The sequence below is a fragment of the Nomascus leucogenys genome, chromosome 15 (assembly GCF_006542625.1).
Source record: "Nomascus leucogenys isolate Asia chromosome 15, Asia_NLE_v1, whole genome shotgun sequence".
Classification (NCBI taxonomy): domain Eukaryota; kingdom Metazoa; phylum Chordata; class Mammalia; order Primates; family Hylobatidae; genus Nomascus; species Nomascus leucogenys.
Genome location: NC_044395.1, coordinates 88751198 through 88757637, shown reverse-complemented (window position 1 = coordinate 88757637; position 6440 = coordinate 88751198).

The following is a 6440-nucleotide window of genomic DNA, read 5'->3' as shown; positions in this document are numbered from 1 at the left end:
TGAAATTAGAGAGTAATGGATTGCTGAATCTAGATTTTTAGTACAAAAATGCCTTGTCACCAAAATTATAAAATGTACAAAAATATTGGAATCATTTTTAAAATGATTTTTTAAAAATGATTCCAACATTTTGACAGAATTGAATCCTTGCTTCTTAAAAACAAATTAGTGTACATATACTTCTCTATCTCCTGACCCTTCAGCTTCAATAATTTAAGTGAGCTGTTAGTTTTATATTTTCAAGCCTTGTGTATTTTGTTTTGTAACCGTAATTCTCATGATTGTTTACTCTTAGTTCTATATTTACATGGATTCTGAGCTTATCACAGTTCCTTTTACCAGACAACTTCTCCCTTACTGATTTTTTGTTTTTCACATCTTGATTTGCTGGATTTTATCATCAAATAATTCCCCTTTCCCCCTTGCTTTCTCCTCCTCATGGCTCATATGACTTATATTCCTTGAGAATGCCTCTTTCCTTCCAACTCACAGGACTTTTTTTTCTTTGACTGATTTCCAGCAGGTTTTACTATGCTGTTCCTAGAAAGTCTGGGAGCTTCTTGGATCTGTAGTTTGATGTCTTTCATCAGTTTTGGGAAATTCTGTCACTTTCTCTCCAAATATGGCTTCTGCTACATTGTTGCTGTTGATTTTGGTCATCTCTCTTTTTGGGAGGCCAATTACACCTGAGTTAGACTTCTCATTGTAACTCTTATGTCTTTTGTACAGTTTTTTTTTTTGCATTTTCTTTATGTCTCATTATGCTTTACTCTAGATATTTCCTTCTGAAATATCTTTCAGTTGATGATTTTTAGTTGTGTCTAATCTGCTCTTAAACCAATCCATGCAGTTCTTAAAGTTGAGTAGTATACTTCTCAGTTCTAGAATTTTTATCTTTTATAGTTTTCAGCTTCTTAATTTCCCTGAACATATTTACAGCATTGTGTGTGAATCCCTCATGGGTATCTTTTTTATTATATGTATTCTTCACCTTTTAAAAATCACATCACGTTTCTTCATGACTGGTCATTTTTTGATTTAGTGACAGACATTAAATAATTATAGAAATTATTTTAGAACTAGAACTTTTTCCCCAAAAGATTTTAAATAGCTTTTGAAAGGCACTTAGGGACTCTAGCGTCTAGGATCAATTTAATCCAACTTCAAGGGCTAAGATGATTGAAAACTGAGCTCCAATTCCTTCAAGGTCCAGTTTGGTTTCAAATTTTCATGTACTTCCCAAAAGACTATCAAAAGTTCCTCTTAGTTTCTCAGCTGCCTTTTCTGAAACTCACAATTGGCAGCTACAAATGCTGATCTAACCTCTATGTTTTTTCCTGCTCCAAGATCTTTTTCATTCCTTATTAGCTCTCTGATGCTTTCACCTAGACTTCTCATAAAAAATATTTTGTTCAGGGTTTCTAGTTGTTTTAAGTGGGATGGTTAACCTGAATTATCTTGTCATTACCAAAGCTGAAGTCCTGGTTTTTAATTTGAAGTCAATTTTAACACCTTGATTCTTGCTGGTTTAATACGTACACTATAATAAAAGGTTTCTTTTATTTAAATCTAGGAAGACTCCAAACTCTGTTTCTTTCATTATGGTTTTGATATCTCTCATCCACTCTGTGGATGATCATGGAGGGATTTCACAGTATTACCCTCATTACATGCACATTCCTAGGACTAACTACCTTGTAAACAATTCACATGATTCATCGTATAGCTATGGAATACAGAGAAGATGATTCTGTGAAACAATCAGTGTTAGAGAGACAAACTGATTTTGGAGGATGCAATGGAAAAAAATATTTTATGGAAGGATAAACACTATCAAATCTTGTAGAGATCAGGTAGCTAAAGATTGTGATTAGGGTGTTGGGCCTGGTAACTAAAAACCAACATTAACTATTAAGAGAACATTTCTATAAAGAATACCCTAGAATAAATTTAAAAATTGATGAGGAGTTGGAGGCAGTGTAGATTCTTTAAGAAATCAAGTTATGAAAGAAAACAGAAAATAGGTGGTATTTTGGTAAGAAAAACAGTCAAGGGTTTGCTTTTAGCATGGGGCCCTTTTAAAAATATTTGCAGACTGAGGGAAAGAGACCAGCAAAGAAAGGCTTAAAGGCTGCAGGTGCAAGTAAAATTGACTGAACCAAGTCTTGGTGATGACAGGAAAAAAAAAAAAGCAAAGATAAGCTTTCTGCTGAAACACAGGTGTACAAAGTAGGGATAAAGGAAGAGATTTATAAATGCCCAGATGAAAGTTAAGGGGGTGGGAATTAGAGGTATCCAGTTCTGATAACATCTATTTCTGGGTCTGTAAAAGGAAAGATCAGCTCTAAGTGTAAGTACAGGCATTGAGACATGTGTCATTAGGCGATATCATTGTGTCAACAGTGTACTTACATAAACCTAGACAGTATAGTCTTCTACACACCTAGGCTAAATGGTATATAGCCTACACAAACCTGTATGGCATGTTACTGCATTGATAATGTAGGCAATTGTAATACAATCGTATTTGTGTATCTAAACATATTAAAGATACAGTAAAAATACTAAAAATACTGTATATAAGGTTAAAAAAAGTACACTTACTATGAATAGTGCTTGTATGACTGGAAGTTGCTCTGAGTCAGTGAGTTGTGAATGTTAAGGCCTAGGACATTACTATACACTACTGTAGACTTTATAAACACTGTATACTTAGGTTACACTAAATATATAAAAAATATTTTTCTGGCTGGGTGTGGTGACTTGCACCTATAGTCCTAGCACTTTGGGAGGCTGAGGTGGGAGGACTGCTTGATTGTTGATTAGGGTACTGGGCCTGGTAACTGCTTTACATGCATGTCTCAGTCCATTTTTATTTCTACAAAAATTTTATTTCTATAAAACTCAGGAGTTCAAGACTGCAACAAGCTATGATCCCACCATTGCACTCCAGCCTGGGCATCACAGCGAGACTGTCTCTTAAAAAATATTAAAATTAAAACATAAAAAATTTTATTTCTTCAATAATAAACTATTTTAGCTTAAAGTAAGTTTTTTACCTTATAAACTTGTTAACTTTCTTACTCTTTTGTAATAACAGAGCTTAAAACACAAACATGCTGTATGAAAACATTTTCTTTATATCCTTTTTCTATATTTTTTGTATTAATTTTTAAATTTACTTTTAAAACTTTTTAGTTAAAAACTAAGCCGCAAATGCACACATTAGCCTAGACGTACATAGGGTCAGGAAGATCAATAATACTATCTTCTACCTCTGTATCTTGTCCCACTGGAAGGTGTTCAGTTCTATGTACATAGAACTGTCATCTCCTACGGTAACAATGCCTTCTTCTGGAATACCTCTTGAAGGACTTGCCTGAGGTTGTTTAACAGTAATGTTTTTAAAAAAATAAGTACAAGGAGTACACTCTAAAATAATGATAAAATATAGTAAATACATAAAAAAGAAACATAGCCATTTGTCACCAAGTATTATATATTGTACTGACTGGCAGTGCAGGTTAACAGCAGCATCATCACAAACATGTGACTATTACGTTGCCCTGAGATGTTACAATGGTTAAGATGTCACAACGTGATAGGAATTTTTCAGCTCCATTATAATTTCATGGGGCCACCATTGTATATGTAGTCCATTGTTGATTAAAATGTTAAGTGGTGCATGAGTGTAGTCCACCTATCTTTCACCAGTTATTTTCCCTTTAAGACCTGCAACACACTTTTATTGGTCCTTTTTATTGGCCTCTTCTCACTGGCTTTAGAGTGCAGAATTAGAAAACTCTTTCATAGTCCTGCAACAGTCTTCCATCTAATATCTCACAAATTACTCATTTCCTTTTCCCCCTCAATATGTATTTTGGAGAATCTGACTATAAAGACTCTGTAGGTTGGCCACTTACTGATATGAAAGTGTAGGAGGGCAAATACTTTATCTTACCTGAACGAATGCCAAATAACTTCAGCAGTTGGTTCCTCTTATCCCATCTTTTCTTATAAATGGAAACTCCACAAGAGCAATGACTGTGTTTTATATACCCTGTCAAGGTGTAGCAAATACTTGGAACGTTTAATAAATAATAAATGGGAGTGAAATTCCCAAATAATAAAACAGACTATAACCCTATCAACTGCTGCTAGTGATGCAGATGCTGCACTTAAAACTACGAAGGGGGAAAAAAAAGACATCTTTAACCATAAATGTAAGTTAGATTTTGGTAAATCTTTTCCAGCAAAATAATAGCACTATGTACTCACTGAGTGTTTACTATATGTCCAGAATTGTGCTAACTGCTTTACATGCATGTCTCAGTCCATTTTTATTTCTATAAAGAATAATTACCCAAGGCTGGGTAATTTATAAAGAAAAGAGGTTTATTTCACTTACGGTTTTCTAGGCCATACAAGAAGCATGGCACCATCAGCTGCTGGTGAGGGCTTCAGGTTGGATCCTCTTATGGTCAAAGGCAAAGGGGAGCTGGTGTGTAATCACAAGGCAAGACAGGAAGCGAGAGAGAAGAGGGAGGAACCAGGCTCTTTTTAACAACCAGCTCTCTGGGAATTGACATAGCAAAAACAATTGTTACTATGAGGACAGCATTAAGCCATTCATGAAGGACTCTCCCCCATGCCCCGGACATCATTTATAAGGTACCACCTCTAACACTGGAGATTAAATTTCAACATGAGATTTGGAGGGGTCAAATAAACCATCTCCAAAATACAGCAGTGCATTAACTCATTTCATTCTTATAACTTTCAGTTCATAAACATTTATCTTCTATTTGATTCACAGCAACATGAGAAAGTACCAATAATATTCACATCTTAAAATGAAACAAATGAGAATTCAAGAGATTAAATAGGATGTCCAAGTTCATACATTCAGCTATTATATGCAGACCCGGAATTCAAACCCTCAGTTTTCTGAGTCCCCAGCCAATAGCGTTATTCACAATACTATACGGTCTTCTCCTCAACTTAGCACCTATAAGACTTGAATAATAATACTTTCCTTGTGAAATTATGAGGAATCCTATCATTTGATGGCTTAATAATACAAATCTTCACCTGTGCAAGGCAGAGAAGTATTATTGGTCAAAGCATAAAGATGGGGTTTAGCGAACAGAAATAATTATTCAAGAATCAGAAGTGGAGCATGTCCTCTTGTTTGATTTCAGCTTTGTATTCTAACATTTGAGGAATGATATATTTAATAGGACAACAGATAATGGTAGAAAACTTGTTCAGTATTTAAAGTAACATTACCAAAGACACAATCTCCTGCTGTGCATATTGAAATATTAAATTTTCTTTACTTTATTGCCTAATAATTTGGGCAGATTATAAGAGAAGGATGCGAGGTGGTCAAAAAGTCAGTGAAAGGCATTATAAATTATGACCATTGTATGTTGTACAATTCTTCATTTTAAATGTTTTTAAAATTTTATGCTGTAACTAGACTTTAAAAAAATAATTTATATGTAAGCTTTCTCTTAGCATTCCTGCAGATCATCCTATGTTACCAAACATTAGTTGGAGATAGTAGCTATAAACAGATAAAATTTGAGAAAATAATATAAAAATAGCTGTGTTTGTTATACAACCCAGCCTCTTTAGAATATAGGGTTGATTTTTACAAACTATGCTTCAATCAACATCAAACATATGGCATTGTGGTTATGAGAAAAATATATCTTTGATCAGAGCTTCAAATTTATATTTATCAAGCACCTCACAAAATTCTCTTTATGTTTAAATGCTTATCCCTGTCTATTATAGAATGCTGCTACACAAAAAAATCAATTAGAATACTGAAGCAATTATGAAAACTAAATAGAAAAATAATTGCAGTAAAATAAATTTTTCAAAATTTTAACCAGAAGCAATTTTTAATTTAGTTTTTAATCTATTAAAAAGATTCCAATATGTAAGGCTTAGTTTGTCATGGTATGTGCCAAAATTACCTAATATTTCTCTTTCCAGAGATAAACTGAAACACAATTAATGTCACCTCAAATTTACATACCAATGTGAACAGAGAAGGAGAAGGGATGGTATCTAAAAAGAGGGAGAGTGGTGAAAAAGGTACTTTTTTATTTCTTCCTAAATAGTTAGCTTCTAATATATGCTTGAGTAAATATATACATATATTTTTCTCTTTTTTTAGCCATTAAGTCCCATTAAGAACTGTCTCATACTTTCTGAATGACAGATTTCAAATGAAAGTAAAATTAGTTTTTAAAAGTCTGCAGTACAGATTCATTATCTCTACTTCTTAAAAACAAAAATTAGAAACACAAATTTTAAAAACCTGTGGTATGTAATACTCTGCAAGGACTTAAGAAAATATGATTTTCAAATATTTGCAAGTGAATTTTAAGAAATATTAGTTCATTTAGGCATACCGTATTCTCTTA